Source organism: Triturus cristatus, chromosome 7, assembly GCF_964204655.1.
Source record: "Triturus cristatus chromosome 7, aTriCri1.1, whole genome shotgun sequence".
In the NCBI taxonomy this organism is placed as follows: Eukaryota; Metazoa; Chordata; class Amphibia; order Caudata; family Salamandridae; genus Triturus; species Triturus cristatus.
Genome location: NC_140590.1, coordinates 1,820,565,611 through 1,820,587,333, shown reverse-complemented (window position 1 = coordinate 1,820,587,333; position 21,723 = coordinate 1,820,565,611). Strand labels below are relative to the sequence as shown.

The 21,723-nt window shown below is 47.2% G+C and overlaps 1 pseudogene; it reads right to left on the bottom strand.

Moving 5' to 3' along the window:
• Positions 1–6,830: 6,830 nt before the first annotated feature.
• On the bottom strand, positions 6,831–6,983 carry LOC146813270 (5.8S ribosomal RNA; annotated as a pseudogene).
• Positions 6,984–21,723: the final 14,740 nt, after the last annotated feature.

Genomic DNA, 21,723 nt, shown 5'->3' with positions numbered 1-21,723 from the left:
GTGCTATGGATTAAACTACGTCTTTGACTTATTCCTGGTCTCCCTGCATCTTCTTAACACGGCTGATTGATACACCAAGCTGCCAAGGATACCTGTGCTTCTTCACCCCAGTTGTCAGGGGGGCAGGATACAGGCATTTGTCATCTACGTCTCCAACACAAGTTTCACCTCAGCTTGCACTGTTGGCCCGACAACATTAGAAACTATTGCAATAAAAATATCTGCACCAACCGCGTCTCTGGGAAACAGACACAAAGACATTTAAATAATAAATGCTTATACGGATCCAAAAAGGACAACCAAGAATGCAAAACAACTGACAGACTTCTTGGAGTCATGCCCAAGCGAGGTGAGCACAACAGACATGATCCTCACCGGGGATCTCAATCTACATCTCATGCGCTCCTCGACTGCCAGTGAAGCGACTTCTCAAAACTTGGTCTTGGGACACCCCATCGCAGGGGAAGAGTCCTTTGGGTCACCCAACAAAAACTGGGCAGTGGCTTTTAGAGTATTTTGAACACCTCAATTTTAGAGCAGTCAATGGCAGAACTGTGGGCGACAACCCTCCTGCATTTACCGACTGTTCTTCAACCCAAACTTTTTCATTTTAGATGGGCGACAAAGTGGACAGCGATCATCGCCCACAGGACATCACACTCCGAACGAGCATGCCCTAGTTTGAGCAGGCTCAGTCACTACAGGGAGTGAATGTCACAATTAACTACAGAAAAATCTTATTTGTACAAGCATCACAGGGGAGCTTTCTGCAAACTGCAACATTCCTTTTTGAAGCACGGGTAGGGAGGAATGAAATGGAGGAATGGGTGAACTTTACAACCACAATGGCAGAGACCTTCGCCGTCCCAATCAAACCAAGAGCACAGCTCAATCACAGCAGCATGAGCAACATTTCAAAAGCGCATCAATTCCAGATAAAGCTTATAAAAAAAAAACAATTCCTGCACGCTGAAATACCTTCACCATAACCCAACAGACATAATGCACTCAAGCCTTCTACAACAGCAGAAAGCCAAGCTAAAGAGAAAGATGTGGGCGGCCAAGAGAGCCTCGGAGGAAGTGGCCTGGGAGAAACGACATGCCAGCATCAAACAGAACTGGGGAACCATAAACAGACTGACTAAAGCAAGGTTTCACGCGTTAGCGTGACCTTGCTAATTAGGCGATAAAACTATCGCCGCTTTTTGGCCGAAAACGGACGCAAAAGCGGCGATAATTTTCTATCGCCGCCTTGTAAATATGCCCCCATGAAGGATTGAGTAAAGTTCACAATCTTGGTGCAGCAGTACATGCAGAAGCATGCTGTGAACCAGAGAATGCAGCAGCGAAGGCAAATCAAAGTTTCAAAGACCTGATTCGATGGACCGTTCATATGGAGGAAGGCTTTTGGCAAGATAGAATTGGGTTTGGTCGCAAAGTAAAAACACACGTGGCCAGGTTGGGCAAGCCACTATAGGGAAGAATAAGGTGGGAGAAGCTGAGGGGGAAGAATAAGGTGGGAGAAGCTGAGGTCACTACTTCCTTTAAATCATTCAGTGGAATTCACAGAGAGGATAAACACGTTTCCTGCTGACCCAGACACTACAGACATCACTTGAAGTGTATACAAGGCCATAGCTACTAGTGAAGCCTTGTCAATCGGGGGTCTATTTCATGCACTCTAGAACTGTGTGTACACCTTTCCCTGCAGAAGATAATTGGCATTCAGCAGAAACATACACTATATCCTAAGAAATGAGTCAAATCTCGTGCAAATTTTGGTGTGACATCTCTTGTTCCTAAAAATCTTAAATCATAATCTAATTAGGATCCTCGCTCTTCCATAATGGAAGTGGGCCCGCCCGCCATGTAACTAAATTTATGCAAATGTCGTCAGCTAGAAATTAGAAGAGGGGTGGGTCTGTCAACCTATGGAGGATAGTGGAGAGCAGAAATATATGTTCTGTTGCATTTAGCATAAAACAAATATATGCAAAGTAGGAAACAGGTATTTTAAAAAGGGACCATTGTTTAAATCTTCAAAGGTCAATATGTGGTTTCAGCAAAGGTGCCAGTCATTAATCCGTTCGAGGGGGTGTCAGTAGAAAAATACTGGTGTATGCAGAGTTTAAAAGGAAAATGTAGGGGGAGATTTTCAAAACGTTTGCGCTGGATTAGTGTCACAAAAGTGATGCAAACCAGTGCCATTTTTTTTGTTACTTTGCACCGAGGGGGCATCACATGGGTGGTACATGGGCGTTCCCATGCAACCACTCATGTCATTTGACGCAAAACCATATTTACAAAGATTTGTAGACATGGTTTTGCGCCAAAAGGTAATGCCGCTTCAAAGGAGGCGCTACCAGGAGAAATGCTTTCATTACTCAATGCTTTTCCTACTTTGCATGTGTGCTGCTCTGTGCAGCACGTATGCAAATTGGGAAAAGCTTTGCACCGTGCCTAGCATAGTATTTTGTAATGGAAGGGTACACTTCCTGTACAAAACCTATGCTACACTCAGGCACACATCCTAGCGTTGCGGCGATAAGATGTGTGAATGGCGCATGGCAGCTGAAATCAGCACCGGCGCAAGAAAGGGGAGGAGAGAGCCATATCTCTGAAGATATGGCGCCCTCCTGCTCCCTCCTGGTCGCTCAATGCAGAGCAGCCTCGCAGAGTTGTGTAACTTTTTCAAAAATCTAACCCTGTGGGTTGTTGCAGAAAATCTGCGCGGTTACAGGGGGAAGAAATGGAATGCACAATGTTGTCTCTTGACATTGCATTCTAGGAGTTTTGAATAATTGCTAATTATTTTAATATTGTAAACTCTCCTACACACCACACATGTTTGCACTTAGAATTCACAGACAGAAATCCTTGTCTTCCTCAATTTCCTCCTCTGTCTCAAAAGAAGGGGACACACGCTTGGCATTATGTTTACCTCCCAGCAGCAGTGGGCTACTTGAGTCATTCTCTGAGTCTTACCTCTTATCCTGACCAAAGACCGTTAATCAGAATTGCGTATTTCAAATCCATGGGAGTGAGTAGGGACATCATGAAAACCCCTTTAAACAAGCATTTGCAATGCAATCGGTCTCGCATTTGGGACTGCAGCACATTAGCCTGGCTGCTGAAACATCTACTGTTCTTTTACATGGAGGGAAAGTAAGCACCACACTGCCTGACACGTCAGGTATGGGAACACATGGAGAGAAATATTGCCTTTCCGCAGGAAATGGTATAGTCCAAATCTCTGTTTTTAATATGTAAGCAGGGCCTTCGGTGGTCATATCACTGAAGATACAAGATTTGAAAAAATATTATTGTCTACGGGTGCTCGTGGAAGACAATTTCTATGGACTGGAATCTAGAGAATGCTAAAGTGATTCTGAAAAAAAAGTCCATCAGCAGAAAGCAATTATGGTATTTTACTGATCTCTGCAGGTCGTTTTTTATTCAGACAGTTAAATAGAGGCAGTTGAACAGAAAAAAAATGTCTCAAAACGGAAACAGACAAGTCCTAGGGTTGATCTCCAGAGCCCACAAAGTACATACACATATAAGTATATACTAAAGTATATACTAAAGTATATATAAAAGGTCTTGAATGCTCGACCTAAAAAGAAATAAATTGAAGTTCTAGTTGAAAACCTGGAAACTCAGGGGTATACCTGCCCAAATACTCCAGTTGTTATTTGAAAGGATCAGACACTGCCATTATCTTTGCTGTACCCATCCTTCTACATCCCAGCCAGAAGATGGAGGCTGAAGGTACTGCCCACTTGTAGGGATTTTTAGGAATCAAAGCTTTGTTGTCAGACATATAATGTAAGGTTTTGACTTCTTAGATGAGATGAGACTATAAGTGACTAAATGACGAGAGCTGCAGAAACTAAGGGAGCAGGATATCAATTCTGTGTATATCCTGGTGGTGCCAGGTGGCACCAGCAACCATGAAAGTTATCTCAATCTCCTAAAGGATCCAGTGGTAATAACCCCCAAGCGTATTTGCTATGTCCTTATGGATAGGAATACATAGGTTCCAAGGGAGCAGCTTAACCTACCACATTTGCCTAGAGTCAGCAGAGTACCACTAACTCAACTGTCTGACCCGTATCCTTGACATTCATCCTACACATCAGTAACACAACAACAACACAATCTGGAATAGCTTAGAAATACAAGAAAGAAAAAGGTAAAGTCAGGAAGCACACATGCCAAGGAGTGGTGTCAATAGTAACATGCGCTGGCAAGGCCAATAGGCCTGACTTTAGTGTACTGCACCCTGCCCTGCAATCGGAGGCTTGTACTGATGTGGCAACACCTATCACTCTTCAGCCACGTGGGCATAACTCTCACACTACACAAATACGGGCACAATTCTCACCCTAAACTCACACTACACTTAGACAGACACACCTCTCCAACTGTACCCATAAAGGCACACACACCCAACAGCACTCACAGAGGCACACCTTCACCCTGACCTTGCCCTCACATGAACATAACCATCCAGATGCTTTTACACAGGCACATTTCTCACCCCACTCTTACAAAGGTACACATCATATCTTGCACTCATACAGGCACATCACCCAACTGTGGAGTCACACAGACTCGCTGATTACTATGCACTTACATGAGCATACCTCTTACCAGGCAGTCTCATATATATATCTAATGGTTTAATAATAATACTAGCAAAAATAATGACCAGTTGTGTATCAGTTTCCAGACTGAGAACCCATAGCAGTATTTGTATATTTCAACCATCTTATGATTGTACGTTGTTTTCTTCCTAGGGACAGGCAGGTCTCCTCAAGGTAATGTATACATGATGTTACAGTGACAGCGGTGTTTCTCATAAATTAACCCATCCTCAAAAAATGCAAAGGCAGATAGAGGCCTTAAACAGTATAAAATGGTGAATAGATAAGGACATGTATGCACTGAACCTGTGTCTGCACCAAGAGACCTGGAGTCAAGAAAAAAGTTCTTGACTCTGCACATCTTGTCCAGGTAGGATGAAGGCATGCTCCAATCTTTTACCATTGCCCCTAGGCTTTTATGTAGGGCTATGTGAAAATTAAACTAGGCCTGATGTGGTTCATGGGTGGGAGTCAGAGTTGGCACGCCCATACTAGTCCACTGGCTGGATTGGCCTTCAGAAGGAAATGCAGGAGACATTTTAATCAAAACTTGATTTTGAAGCTAACAGGTGGATGCCTCTCAGGAGAAAGTCATAGCTTTACCAGCCTCTGGCTGGGGATTATGGCAATTGTTCTGACTCCTCCAAGGTCTGAAACCACCCTGCCATGCATTGGGAAGGGGACCCTGACCAGTGCCTGGAGTCCAGGCTCAGGGGATCGGGCAACAAAACCAAAAGCTATGACTTCTCCCTTCTCTCACTGGGGACTAGGGGCACTGTTCAGTCTGAGAAGGCTCTGACTCTTCCGTAGTCTGATACCACCCTGCCATGGACAGATGTAGTGGCTCGGCTCAGTGGCTGAAGCCCTGGTATAGGCAGGCTAGGTGGGTCTGTCCACTGGCTGAGGCCCTGGTCTTGGGGAACTGGGCCTCCCAGGTGAAGCCATGTCTTTTTCCATCTGTCACTGGGGATTACTGGAACTGTTTAGCCCAGAGGTTCCCCAGGCTTCTCGCTGGACTGATGCCACCCTGACCCGGGGAAGGAGGAAAGGTTCTAACCTTTGTGGACAAAGTCAAGTCATTGCTTTAAGGCTGGGCACCTCTTAACCACTTCCCTGGCCCAAATATATGACTTTAGGCTTGCCTTCCTTCTTGGTTTAAAGAACAGATGTGATTTGATACCTGATATGGCCATACTTCATTGGACCTCATGTTTGGCACTCACTCACTCACTCACTCACTTACTATTATTATTCATTAATTATCGAGCTTGCCGATACATGCCCTTTTATTGTGGATGCCTAAAATATGACTATGTAAATTATCAGGTATCAGCATCTCTAGCTAACTATCGCTGTAATTTGTGGGACTGGCCATACTCACCACTAAGGGATTTACTTGACAGAGTCTCTTTATAAAAAAAAAGGCATGAGAATAGTTCAGAGGCTACTACTTATCTAGCCAATAAGATGAGAGTCACAAACCAGAGTGGCCATACATATTGTGGACAGTAATTAGAAGCCCTCAGTCCATGAGGCCCTGTCTTAAGCATATGACTTCCTTTCCAGCACTGCTGCTGGTAACTGTTCAGGCAATTTTGTCGTGCATCTGACGTGTGAGGAGCGGTGACAGCAAACCTCAACCCACCATTACACCCATGCACTCCATGACATATGGATGCAGCCAATGACCCATCCCTCACACCAGCAGCAGCAGAGGGGGGAACAAGCATTTGAGCACCTATTGACAGAGATAAAAGCCTGACTCTGTTTAGTTGCCATGTCTGATCTGGGGTCGTTGTCAGAGGCAAAGTGTGGGGAGCTGGCCCAAACCCTTGGGAGGAGTGGATCTCAGAAAGAATCTAGGCCTCTTTCAACACAGATCGAAGGCCAGGGAATATGGCTTGCTGGAAACAATACAGGCAACCAAGGCTGGTGGACATAGGCATCTGTGGGACACCACAGATATCAACATGCATCACTTAGCCAGGAGCCCCGGGGCATTGCAGGTGTCTACCCTCCCCAAGAAGGCCAGGCACAACAGCACCATAGCAGCTCACGAGGACCATGGAGCAGGTCCTGCAATGAGTGATCCGGTTAGGACCTTGGGGAGAAGAAGGGAGCAGAGGCTCCTCAGAAAATGATGGCTGTGCCCGGGGAGGGCCTGGGCGATTTATATGCAAGCAACCCCAAGACTGGTGTGGCCCCTGGTGGAACATAGGGCACAAGTTGCATTCAAAGTGTCAATATTCAATGTGTCCTTTAATTCACACAAATTCTCACAGTTAGCTGCATTCTTCATTGAAATGCAAGCTGAGTGATCCACTACTAGGATTGGAGGGGCGAAGGCAGCACCGCACCACAGCAAAAAGGCACTGTCAGGCTTCCCCTCTGCGAGCCAGCATTTAGAAAGGAAAACATTTCCAGGCACTTAGCCGAGGACCCCCATAAACAGTGCCAGGCAGCCAAAGGCTCCCATGGCAGAGAGGAGGCAACTCTCCCACTGACCTGCCTTGACATCCAGGCATGTCCACAAACATCTTCGCAACCCACCCTAGTTAGAGGTGACAAGGCAACTGGTAACTGGCAATGAGGGAGCATTCTCCACCTGCATTTCAGCAATTCACCCCCCCCCACCCTGAATGTCAATAGTCTCTTGCTTAGGTGGAGTCCTAAGCTATGCCACCAGGATGTGCCACATGCCTGGTAAGAAAGCGCTGGTGGGAAAGAGTAAGGTTATCCCCCCCATCACAACTCATTCAATCACCATTGAAGTGGCACTGCTCAAAGCAATAACCATGCACAACTGTTGGAGTTTATGCTCGGATCATCTACAACTGTTGCTTCATACTCCACGCTAGTCTGCCACCCAGGATGGCCACTCCTCGGTCCTTTGAAGCCTGGATGGGCCAAGATCAGGCATGAGAGGGCCCAGGCAGCAGGGTATTTCTATATCTCTTAGGCCCAGCCTAGGGAGGTGCTGCAATTTGTTTCCCTGGGATTGTGGTGGGTAGGCATGGGTTCCATCTTGAGAGGCTTTCTTTCAAATTGTGTGTCCCCCCAGTCCCAATGGCCAGAGATTCCCTATCGCCTGCCTTTGAGTGTATCCGCCAGGTTCTTTTTGGTGAAGAGACAAGCATGTGATGGTATACATCAGACCCTGTGCATGGGTTCCGTCCGGCTTATTTATGAGAGGCTTGTTCCACCAGAGCATCACTTTTTTTGATGCTCTGGCGGCGCAAGCCTCCCAATCATAAAAATACAAGAAGATGCAAAGCCATGCATTCCTTCACTCATAGGTATGGTGTAAGACAAAGTGGCGTAAGTCACTGCCTTGCCTCAAAGAGGCATTGCATGTGTGTTGCAATGGGTTTTCCAATGCACAACCCATGGATTTTGATGCTGCCCAGATTTACTTAACCCTTTCCATGCTCATGATGGAGCCATTTGCTTCTAGGCATCCAGGAGGAGTGAGGTACGTTTCCTTGCTCCGGTGGGGAAGGAGAGAGTTTTTCCTCTCCCCTGATGTCTCAATGCAAGGCATTCCTGCTGCACGATCGTGCACAGCGTCGCAATCGTGCAGCAGGAATGCCCCCACTAGAAACCAGGATTTATTTATTTATTTAAAGGAAGTGACCCCTTGGGCAAGAGTCGCTTCCTTATGGGGCAAAATATTTTTAACAGTTTTCTGCTCCCCCTGGGGACAGATCACCTGCGTTTTTTGGTGTTTATGGCCCGAGGGGGGGGGGCAGAAAAGCCCACTAGAGCCAGGGATTAAAAACAAATAATATGGATACAACCCCTTGGGTAAGGGTAGCTTTCAGGGGGCATATATTTTTTATGTGGATTCTGTCCACCCTGGGAGCAGATAGACCCATTTGGGCAGAAAACCCCACTAGACACCAGGGAGTTCTTTACAATTTAAATGGAAGCGACCCCTTGGGCAAGGGTCGCTTCCGGGGGCATATTTGTTTTAAATGTGTATTCTGCCCCCTCAGGGGGCAGATCGGCCCCTTTATTAGGCCTTTCTGCCCCGGGGGGGGGGGCAGAAAACACCACTAGACACCAGGGACATCTTTCAAATGAAAATGGAAGCAACCCCTTGGGCAAGGATAGCTTACAGGGGGCAGATTTTTTTATCTGTGTATCCTGCCCCCCCCCTAAGGGCAGATTGGCCCATTTATGTGGCCTTTCAGCCCCTGCGGGGCAGAAACCCCCTAGGCATCAGGGATTTTGTTTTGTGTGTAATGGAAGCGACATGGTTGATTCCAAGGGGGTACAATTTGGTTGATGTTTTTTCTGTCCCTCGTGGGGACAGATCTGCCCCTTTTTTGGCCTTTCTGCTGTAGGTGGGAGGTAGAAAACCCTACTAGGCACCAGGGATGTATTTCTTTTGCAAGGGGGGCACATTTCTGTCTGCTGTTTTCTGCCCCACCTGGGAGACAGATCTGCCAGGCAGACAACCTCACCCGATCCCTTGGGCAAGATCACCCCCCATTTTCTCAGCCCGATTTGAAGGCCCATCTGCCAGATTGACTATTTGGGTAGTGACATAGCATGTTATAATGTTAATTGTTTTATTTCTTGTGAATTGCAATTGTAATGCTTTATTTCTCCCTTTTTATTCTAGTTCAAGGCTTTTGCTCTTTATTCTATTCCAGGTTGCGGTTTCGTTATTGGTGGTTCTGCTGTTTGTGTAGTTGCATGTGTTTGGTAAGAGACTTTTTTTGTATAATGTAAATGAGTTTAATTTCTCAGCATGAATGTGTTTTTTGCAAACAGTCTAATAATAGCAGTATGTTAGGCTTCTGTTTTCTGAGTGCATTTGTGCTTGATGTATAGGTGCTGGTGAGTGTAGCTGTCTCTTGCAAGTGAATCGTATAGTTTTTGAATATATAGATCTTTGTGATAAAGGCACACTTTTTTTTACTTACTTATTTTGCACAGTGTTGTTTGTTGTTCACTTGTTTGTGCAGTCTCCTTTCTTAGTAAGGATAATGGCTAGCTGCAGGATTACTGCTCAGCAGGTTGTTGGTATGCATTTTGAGTCTTCCTCTGATCATGGTTCAGAGACTGACTCTGCATCTGAGACAGAGGAGGAATTGGAAGATTTAGGCAGTGAGTTTTCTCTCCACATGGAATCATCGGATGATGAAACTACTCTAAGTGCGGATGAAGCTATTCATAGCGCGGATGAAGCTACTCTTAGTGCGGATGAAGTGGCTGTTTTAGAGGAGGACATTGATGTGCCCATAGTGCAGCAAGAGGCATCTGGGCTTCAGCCTGAGGCTGCAAGGCTTCCCGTTGGAAGTGCTGACCTCTGGGTTGCCAGACTTTACTGGTGTTCCAGGGTGTAGAGTGAATACTGAAAACCTTTTGCCGATAAAATGTTTTCAGTTGTTTATGGACGGTGTATTTTTGGCAGAGATTGTTGAGCAGACTAATTTGTTTGCGGAACAGTTTATGAGGGACAACAGTGCCAGCCTTAGGCCCCATTCTAGAGCTACCTGGTGGACTCCCACAAATCTGGAAGAGATGAAGAAGTTCTTGGGTTTAACTTTTTGATGGGCTTGCTAAGAAAGCCATCAATGTCTTCATATTGGTCTACTAGTCCCTTGATGGCAGCGGCTATATTTCCGGCTGTCATGAGTCGTGATAGGTATTTGCTTCTGCTTCGGATGCTGCATTTTGTCAATAATGATTTAGCGCTGCCACAAGATTACCCTGATTGTGGCCCTCTTTTTAAGATTCGGCCTATCATTGATCACTTTGTAGATCGATTTTCTGAGATCTATGCTCCAGGGAAAGAAATAGCAGTGGATGAGTCTTTGGTCTTGTTCAAGGGCTGCTTGGTTTTTAGGCAATACATTCCTAGTAAGAGGGCACACTATGGAATTAAGATGTATATGCTGTGTGACAGTAGAACTGGATATGTCTCTAATGTCATGGTGTACACCGGTAAGGAATCCAGGATTAACTCCCCTGGTTGTACGTCCACTTTTGGAGTGACTGAGAAAATTGTGTGGGAACATGGTAGAGGACTTTAAAACAAAGGTCACCATTTATATGTAGATAACTTCTACACTGGTGCGGTTGTTCAGGAAATTGGGCAAAGTGGACACTGTTGCCTGTGGCACAATCCGCTCTATCCGTAAACGTTTCCCAAAATAACTTGTTTATCAAAAGCGTGTGCGGGGACAGTGCGGTGCTTTACGTTGCGAGGAACTTCTAGCTGTGAAGTTTTCAGACAGGTGGAGAAGAGTCTTGCCGGTGGCAGTGGCAGGCTCTATCCGCTCGCGCTGTGTTATTTTCGAACTTGTGAGTTTCTCAATACTAACGCTGCTTCACAGCGTGATATTTTAAAACTGGGCAAGTGGCTACTTTTTTAAAAAATCATTGTGTGTTTTACCTGTTTCCTGACACTCACTTCATTGTTAACTCCCGCCCCGGTCCGCCGCGTCCATTCTGGGCGATTGATGCGGAGGGTGAGGAGGAGCCAGCACTTCCGGCTCGAGCGGCCAGGTTAGCGCTCCAGTGGTATTTTAAGGGAAGTGTATATAATTCTCTGTCTCACGCAGTCGCGCTGTGGAGAAGAGTCTTGCCGGTGGCAGTGGCAGGCTCTATCCGCTCGCGCTGTGTTATTTTCGAACTTGTGAGTTTCTCAATACTAACGCTGCTTCACAGCGTGATATTTTAAAACTGTGCAAGTGGCTACTTTTTAAAAAAATCATTGTGTGTTTTACCTGTTTCCTGACACTCACTTCATTGTTAACTCCCGCCCCGGTCCGCCGCGTCCATTCTGGGCGATTGATGCGGAGGGTGAGGAGGAGCCAGCACTTCCGGCTCGAGCGGCCAGGTTAGCGCTCTAGTGGCCCCTACTGCCTATAAATGTGTGTGGGCCAGCGACCGCGCAGCGGACGCGTGCAGCGGGCGCGCCGGAAGCGCGCCGAAGTCGAGCCAAAGTCAAGCCCGTCTGCGCCCGTCCGCGGCCGGACGGGGCGCGGGGCCATACACCCTGGCCTACCTAATCCCCTCCATATACGGTATGATAAACAAACCTTGTTAAATCTCCGCCCTACTATACCTTTACCATGCTTACATTCTATGCAGGCTTTATCACCACATAACTGCTCTATGTGCCCTTTTACTCTTGAAATGGGTTCCATAACAGTCCCCCCAAAAAAATTGATAAAAGCCGCATTGCTTAACTGTAGATCTCTCAGTAAACACTGCAATCAGGTCTACAACCTACTTGAGGATGAGGCACTGGATATACTGCTGTTAACTGAGACCTGGCTTGGCGACTATTCTGACCCAGACATCATAGAGGCGTTGCCTCCAGGATACTCTTTCGCCAGGCTTGACAGGCAGGAAGGTAGGGGTGGTGGAATAGCTATTGCTGTTAGAGCCCCATTGGAGTGCTCCCTACTCCCCCTAACTATTGACCACTGCGAAGCTGCTTCGTTTAGTATTTCACTGGGACCTCAACACTCCCTATCAGGCATTCTTATATATAGACCCCCAGGTAGACTATTTGATTTTACAGCTAGTCTAGTAGAGGCGACAGCACATCTCGCCTTGAGGAAATCCAAACTCCTGGTACTGGGCGACATGAACATTCATTTTGATGATGTCCAAGATAAGGATGCCTCCTATATAAAAGATGAATTACTTTCCCTGCAGCTTACTCTTAAGAACCAAGAGCCTACTCACAGACAAGGTCATCTGATCGACCCCATATTTGGTAATTGGAATGGAGTAGAAACGCTTCCTCCAATACCTGTGCCTTGGTCGGACCATTTTGTCATTCCCTTACGAATTTGGCTGTCCGAGCCTGAAACTAGGAGTGATAGTACGCAGATGTACCAATGTCGTAAGTGGAAAAATTTCAACTTAGACACTTTCATCGACATTCTTGCTGCGGCTGGACCTCCTGGAGGGTTAGATTGTGAGGCTGCCTATTCATGCCTGAAGAACCATGTTATAACTGCCCTAGATAAGACTGCTCCTATCCGCAGATCACTAATCACTAGGCAAACCAGAAAACCTTCCCCGTGGTTTACTTCGGAACTTCAGGTGGCAAAATCCGCTTGTAAAAAACTGGAACGAGAATGGCGCATTAACTTCTGCCCCAAAGCCAAATTTCAGTATAAAATAGCGCAAGCAGGATATTACAAACTTATTCGTTCCTCTAAAGCACGGTATTACAAGACCCGCATTGGAGAGGCTGAGAACTCCTCAAAGGAGCTCTTTAAAATCTTTAAAGAAATCTCGATAGTATCTAGTGAGAGTAATACCCAGAAGGACTCTGTTGAATCATGTAATGATATTGCTAGATACTTTGCTAGCAAAATTACTAACATCTATGCTAATTTTTCAAAGGATCTGCCCTTGGGCTCTGCTTTCACTGAGAATTCGGAGATCACTCAGGATGAGGCATGCCTTGACTGCTTTACTGTTCCTTGTACTAATACCTTAATTAACATCTGTACAAGCATTAAGTCAGGGTCCCCTCGTGATCCTGCGCCTCCTAAGATCTTAGCAGCTAGCCTTAAAGTCTTGGAACAGCATTTCAGACATATTCTCCAACTCTCCTTTTCTACGGCCACCCTCCCCATGGAGTGGAAGCAAGCCATTGTACTTCCTATAAAGAAGAAACCCAACTTAAGTCAGGATATCCTTGAAAACCTACGGCCCATCTCGCTGCTACCTTATCTGGCGAAGGTGGCCGAAAAAATAGCTAACAGCCAACTCATGGCCCATCTAGAGTCGAATAAGGCCTTCCACAGCTCTCAATCTGGGTTCAGGGCAGGGTTTTCCACAGAAACCGCCCTTCTGAGAGCGACCGAAACTCTACGTGCAGGTGCGGATGAGGGCCAGACTATGGCTTTGATTATGCTTGACCTTAGTGCCGCGTTCGACACTGTGGCACACTCCATCTTGCTGCAGTGTCTGAACAAAGCCGGGGTCACCCAGGAAGCGCTGGGCTGGCTTAAAGCCTTTCTCACCGACCGATGCTTCCAGGTTCAGAGAGGCATACATCGCTCTAATAGCATAACATTAGAACAGGGGGTACCTCAGGGCTCCGCCCTGAGCCCCACCCTGTTCAATCTCTATATGGCCCCTTTGGCGGAAGTGGTTGAATCGTACGGCATTGAATTAGTCTCATATGCCGACGATACCCAACTCCTGCTTTCTCTGTCTCAAGCACCCTCCACTGATGCTAACAATTTTAAAACCTGCATGCAGGCTCTGGCAGGCTGGATGACCCAGCATTGCCTGAAGCTTAATGGCTCAAAAACGGAGGTTCTGGTAATTGGGGGAAGGGATGCGAGCTGGACCAAGGAGTGGTGGCCATCATGCCTGGGACCGCTGCCTACTCCCTGTAAAGCAGCCAAGAATCTGGGCATCTGGGTTGATCCCAGACTTTCTTATGACAACCATGTACATAAAGTGGTTGGGAAATGCTTCGGGGTAATGAAGACCTTGAACCGCACCCTAGATCTTCTCCCTCTGGAAGCCAGGCGCATTATGACCCATGCTCTAGTGACCTCGAGGATAGACTATGGCAATGTGCTCCTGCTTGGAACCTCGCAAAAAAACTTCAGGAGACTTCAAGTACTTCAAAATACAGCAGCACGCCTAGTCCTTAGACTTCCGAAAAGGTCAGCCTCTTTGCCAGCCCTAGCCACTCTGCACTGGCTCCCCATAAAAAAGAGAGTCCTATTTAAAGCGCTTCTAACCTGCTATAGGATTATCTCTCACAAAGCTCCCTCTTATATGACAGATCTGGCTATTCCATATGAGCCTACTAGAATTCTCCGCTCGGGGGGAACTGGTTTGCTTAAAATTCCCCGCGTCAAGAAAGCCAGAATGGGCGGATGTTCCTTTCGTGTCATGGCTGCCAAAGAATGGAACTCTCTTCCACGAATATCAGGCAAGCGGATTCAGAGCCCTTATTTAGGAAACATTTAAAAACTTATCTGTTTTCCTCCTAAACTACCATATCTTGGCTCTGACTTTTCTCCACAGCGCGGGGACACGCCGAGATGGCGTCACCATGCGCTTTACAAGCTCCTTTATTATTATTATTATATTATTATTATGTCTACATGCTGACTACCATCCATGATGAAAGCACTTCACCTGTGACGGTGTCAGGTTGCTGAAGCACGCAAACCTGTGTGCATTTTAGACTATAATAGGCTCATGGGTGGTGTTGATAGAGTAGATCAGAGGTTGAAACCTTACACCGCTCTTCGTAAGGCTTACATTTGGTATAAGAAGTTGGCTATCCTTCATTTCCATTTGGCAACTGTGAGAAGGGATCTGGTTCCCCATGCCACTTACCTTCGGGGGACCGCCGTGTCCCCAGAGTTCAGGAAGCCGGGAGAGTCGGCACCCGACGCCAAAGGTCCTTCGAACAAACGACGCAAAGGATAACCACCCCCCCTTGTCCTCCCCATGTGCAGGAACAAATCATCGACGATGAGTGCGTGGCTAGAGGAGGGACTAACCCCGGAAGCACTACGGACCAGGTAGTGAAAAGAGACGAGAGATACAGGATCGGGGAGGAAGCAGAAGAAGGACTAGAGGAATCGAAAGGCGGAAACAACGAAGAGGAAGGACGCGAGGACAGAGAACGAGTCGGGACGAAGACCGAAGACTACGGATATCCCGAAGAAGACGAGAAGTGGTGCGAGGAGTGGTGGTCCCCACCGGAGGAGGCTGGAGAGCAGCCGCAGCTCAGGAGAGTTGCAGCGGAGCCTGTGAGTAACCCTGAGCGAGGGTGAAATAAGCCCGGGTGGAGGGTGGGACCGGATAAAAAGAAGGGTGGGATTGTATGTCGATATTAGGAACTGATTGCAGTTAGGTTTGCATTTGCCCCCTTACCGTTGTATGTCGATATTGAGAATCGTTTGCAAATATTCACCTTACTGTTTGACTGGGGACTTAGATGCTGTCGGGAGGAAAGAGAACGGGGACCCTGTAAATTAGCAACAAGCACTTCCCGTCGCGGCCGTGTTCTTATCCACCCTCCAACCCTAATTCCCCTTCACAAATCTCGACCGTGTTCACTCATATTGAAGCCACCCTCCTTAGACAATAGGAAGTCACAATTCACACCTGGTGTTGCGGTGACGGTGATGGTTTACACTCTTGGTATATCCAGTATAAGTATCTGACAGCCCGTATTTTACTCTCTCCTATGAGCCTCCGTGGGACGAATGTGGGTCCAGATGAACAACCGGGAAAGGAAGAATCCAATGACAATCTAGGAGCAGTCGGAAGAGGCGGAGAACCATCAGTAGAAGGGCCAGTAACAGCAGAAGAACACCAGGGGACTGTTGAGAATCCTATACAACCTTCGAGTGGCACAATACCTGTCATTTCTAATAAAACTTGCAAAGCATCCCATTATATACAGCCTCCTCGTCTGCTTATCCGACCTGCCCTCCCACAGCAACCTTTAATGCTTTTTTTGTATTCAAGGATTGTAGTCCTGAGTCAAAGATGACTTTGGCTAAGTTTCAGGAGTCTGTAATAGGCAGCCTTGTTGTAGTGGAACAGGCAAGTGTTCCTAGAGTTGGAGTGGTGGAGGATGTGGCTAGATTAAAAGATCACCACTTTCCTGATCACAGTCCTCCTACACCCTTAAAAGACTTTCCCAGTAAGAGATGTAGGGCCCGATTCACAGAACAAACTTAAGACTAAATCCTAAACTTAGTACCAATCTGGTATTCACAGAATGCACCTAGTACTTCTGGTATTCACAGAATGAACTTACAACTTTAGCGATTCACAAAATGAACTTAGGACTTTTGCTATTCACAGAATCCATTTACGACCACTAAACTTACGTCCGCACCCGGGCCGGAATTTCCGCCCCCGGAGCGGAGTTTCCGGGCCCGGAGCGGGAAGTCCGCATGCGGGCCGGAAAGTCCGCTTTGAGGGCGGAATACCGGCTCCCGGGCCGGAAACTCCGGCCTCGGGCCGGAAATTCCGCTTTCGGGCCGGAACATGAGAATTGGGACCAGACTACATTACTGTTGCCATTGATCATTTGAGCCAAGGGGAAACACCTGTTCAAGTCCCTACCATCCCCCACCATGCATCAGCTGACGCACTCCAGCCAATCCCAGCCAACAGCTCCAGTTAGCCATCATGTTGCTAGTGCCTACCATCCCCCACCATGATCCAGCTGAAGCCAATTAACACAGATTGACCAGCAGCAAAAAACATTTAAAAGCAGCACACAGTGAAGGAACCGGTTTGGCCAGACGCAGTTTGTATTTCCAAGCAGAGACCGGCCAAGAAAATGGAGCTCATGAAGAGAAAGAGGAACTTTACAGCAGAGGAGACCACCATGCTTGTGGAGTTCATTGTCAGGCACCACAAACGCCTCTATGGACTCCCACCCTACTGCACCAGTGGGACCCAGAAGGCAGCCCTGTGGCAGCAATTAGCCACTGCTGTCACAGCATTGGGGGAGGACAGGCGCACTGTCCAGGACGTTAAAAAAAATGGCAGGATGAGCGGCTGAGGGTAAATGATAAATACGCCAGGATGGAATTACAACGGATCCTCCTCAGCCGCACACTCTGGACCACGCATCCGCCTCACCACACAGGAGGAGGACATCCTGACGACCATACACCCCCACTTGGTCCATGGGCTGCCTGTCAGTGACGTCCGCTACGTGGTACCAGGTAAGTGGGATGAAAAGTGAAAGTGCATGAATAGAAGGTCTGTGTTGCACTGTCAGTGTGAATAAGGAAGTAGTCCAAAGTGTATTAATTAATCCGTAAGTCAGAGACTCCTGTGTCACCCTCTGTATGTAGCACTACAAGTCCCACAATCCTTAGGGATGGAAATGGCAAATCCCTCCTCCACTTCTGAAAACATGGCCACTGTCCAGTTGCATTAATACACCAGCCTGCTAAGTAGCAATTGACAAATAACAGCAGAGATGCGCCAGTAACAATGCCACACCCAATCCAACTCTTGTGCAACCGCGGATGCGTCACATTGACAATGCGGTGCACTGTGGCGCAGGGATAGACAGATGGGTGTCGCAACTGATGGCATTAAGGGGATGCTCTGCTGGAGTAGTGTCGCAAGTGTGACGCAACTCCAACTATGTCCATGGACCGCCTACACCTAACGCTCAGGGCAACTCATTACAGGTGCCTTAAGCTGGTTTAAGTTTGCATGGCAACACCCTATGAAAAGTGACTACGTGAAATGCCGGCGTTTACAATGCATCACTTGTACGAGGCATAACCAAATAAACACACACCCTGCCTACATCACAGCTGATGCATGTTTAATGTTGCGCAGGCCCGCACACCGTGAGGCATCAACATAGATGCATAACATTGGGAATAAGTCTAAATGTGTCACCTGTATTACCCCACCACTGTGTCACAGAAGTGACGCAACTGCGGTGTTAATGTATTACAAGGGGCGTGGAAACATGCCACTAAATCTCTAAGAAGTAAATCACCCCGTGCAAGCTGAAAGCACAAAGCAGAAGGTGAGAGAACCATCTGGTCCAAAAGTCAGACACCTATTCTGTTGTAAATTTCTCACCCTGCCACGCCACTACGACCCCAATGCACCACTGCTCCTACCTGCCCAGTCAGCAGCAGTACTGCAAAACACTGTTAGCATGCAGAAGAAATGGGGAAATCACAGAAATGTTCCACAAGCACATATTCCAGATGTTTAGTTTTCTCTCTTCTCACCCATTGACACATTCAGCCAGAGCACAGACAACTGCCGTAGCGGAGGTCCCTGCATCTACTGGGAGGCATCGCCACTGTACACCCTCACCGACTGGTAAGTCAAAGTGGCCAGGAGATGGTCAAAATGCATACATTGCCAGGAGTGACCGAGGGACATGTAGTGCCCACATATGAAAGTCAACCAGAGATGTACAAATTGCTGCATTACTATTGGAGTAGTCAATGGACCTCCACCTTTAGCTAATTATAATTGTGAACAGCTGAAGACAATATATTACATGTCTTGGCTCATCAAACCTTCGTAATTGCGGAACATGACATGTTTTACAGCAACAGGCCCAGACCTGGGAATCCAATCCTGTTATCGAGTGCCACAACTACTCAAAAGGGTGTCCCCACTATGTTGTAATGGTGTCTGTAGACGTAATCAATCAAAGTAATTGACTGAAATATGGCAATGATGAACAAGTGAGATGCCAGGGTCATTAGTATTGACAATGCATACACTGTCCAACTTTGAATGTTTCCAATATAGATCAAATGCCCAGTCCACACAGCTGGTCATGTACCACTTACATTGTCTGGCTTCTGTGTTGCCCATCAACAAAACACGATAGTGGACCGCACATCAGGATCCGTAGACATGTCATTGTGATATAGGTTCCATCCAGGTAGTGGGCCCATTCGAAGTAATGTGGGAGCAATCATGATATTACATATAACACACTAATGCAACGCTGGTGCCCACAACTGCTTGTGCTCATCCTTTGTGCCAGAAATCTAGTGCATCACATGTGGCTGCCGGAATGTGAAGTAGCAAAACACACTTATCATTGTAGGTACAACGAGGTCCTCCCAGAATCAAAGACACATACTGACTTCTGCTACAAGGTTGGCTGTGACATCTGTTCAGGGCCCACACACTGTTCCGGTGCTGGGCCAAGGGAGGGGAACCCAAGAATATATCAGGCTGACTGCTCAAGAAATGTGCCTTTCACGTCCGCCGTATGTTGCATGTGTATTACAACACTGTTGTCCTGCATCACAATATGCTCACATATGGCATTTGAACCCATGCAAGATCAGACCCTGGTGGCTAATGAAAGGATGACACAAAATGTATGCCAAGTGAGTGCAGAATGGACATTCAATAGTATCATGAGTCATATGAAGTGACCAAAACACAACCGGCTTGCAATTCAATGATAGGAAACACCACGATGAAAATAGCATGGCTGAGGCCAACACTGATGCCAGTAGTGTACCTTTGAGATGAATGTAGGGGCTGCTAAGGTGAATCTTCATGTAGTTACACCTGCTAAATGACTAGGCTGAAGAGCAACACGCTAATCCAGTGCAGGCAGAAGGCATCAAAGCCGTTCAGCCTATCCGCAATGTTACATTCTGCTTGCCTCCTCTCCTACTGTATTCACATGTATAGGTTAGTGTTTGACAAAAGAGGTTTGGATGTCTGCTGTACAAGACACCAATCGTCGTCAGCTAAGTAGTACCATGATCTGGGAAATAGAGTACGCAAAGAGAGGACACTCAAAGGACGGACGTAAGACATCTGTGTTCTCTCATACAAATATGTGTGACTTCATGCATGGGGAAGCACAAATGAGCAACATCATGTCCCTGACTATTGCAAATCTCACACATGAAACCCTTTCTGACTTGACAACAAACAACATGAGACTCTGGAAATATGTAAGTCTGAATGGCAAAGGTGATAGCAGTGTAATGGGGAGGAATCCGGGTCATTTATCCCTTCCTATCAGTAATCTTCTCATACATGTGTGTCTGTTGATGTGTCATCTGATTGATGTCACTGCTGTGTCGAGGGAACGGCTGGCAACTGCTGGATGTGAGCAGGTGCCCAAATGGAAAGTTCAGGAGCTACACATGCTGCACATAGTCCTGGATTACCCACAAATGGTCTTTGAGAATGACATGTTGGCTCAGAACTACCATCTGTTGTTGCAAAATATAGACCTGTATGTCTTATCACAGATGCTGACCGGATTACACCCCAGCAGCGTGCACCATCCCGGGCACTCAATGACATCCTGGCTGCAGCTGTTCACCCCTCGCGCAGCCGTCCTTCAGGTAATTCTAGCATGAGGTGTCTGTTGATGTGTCATCTGATTGATGTCACTGCTGTGTGGAGGGAACGGCTGGCAACTGCTGCATGTGAGCAGGTGCCCAAATGTAAAGTTCAGGAGCTCAACATGCTGCACATAGTTCTGGATTACCCACAAATGGTCATTGAGAATGACATGTTGGCTCAGAGCTACCATCTGTTGTTGCAAAATATAGACCTGTATGTCTTATCACAGATGCTGACCAGATTACACCCCAGCAGCATGCACCATCCCGGGGACTGTATGACATCCAACCCTCGCGCAGCCATCCTCCAGGTAATTCTAGCATGAGGTGTGTCACTGGCTTCGACTCCAAAGCCATGACAGAGATCCTGATTCCCCTCTGCATGTAATCAGCAGTTGTGTACAAAGTGAAATACAAATCAGGAGTGTCATGTGCCTGTCTGACAATTGGTGATGCAGATAATTGAGAATGTTGTCACTTCCCTCTACAGCTGATGGTTCAGGGACAGCTAGGCCCGTGAGGAGACAGGTCCAGCAGGTGATACTAGGGGGGAACACCAAGGGACAGAGAGTTGTGGCTGGAGCTGGTGAGTTTGCCTGTATCTGTGTAACACCTCAGTGCTATGGTGTGAGCTGTACTTTGTGGTGGTACCCTACACAGGTCACATGATCCTCATCTGTTGATGCAAAGTACAGTTGATACAAACCCTTGTTTTGCACCACATGTCATACCAGGTCAATCCCTAATACGGTTGCAACCTCTGTTCCAGGGGATGCTGATGACGAGGATGACAGGCCTATGACCAGTGCGGGCCGACGGGGAATCAGAGGGGAGAATCCCCTGATCCTCCAAGCTGTGATGTCAGCTGCAAGCACTGCTCAGGAGGAGGAGGAAGAATATCCTGAGGACCTCTGCGTGGTGGATGATGAGGACTACATGTCTGACGATGAAGATGCCAATGCGCGATACCGTGGCAGACTGGCTAAATCGGTCAGGGCATCAACTCCTCTGCCAAGCAACGTCCCTCCGCCTCCTCCCAGGCATACCATGGCCTGTCCCCAGACTCGAGCAAACCAGCCACAGCACACACGCATCACAACACAGACATCACTCCCTCACAGTCCTCACGTCCAGGACCAACATGGTGGTTCCCCTACCCACTCTTCCCTAGACAGTGTATCCCTGCCAGCCTCTCCACCATCTGGGGGTAGTACCAGCCC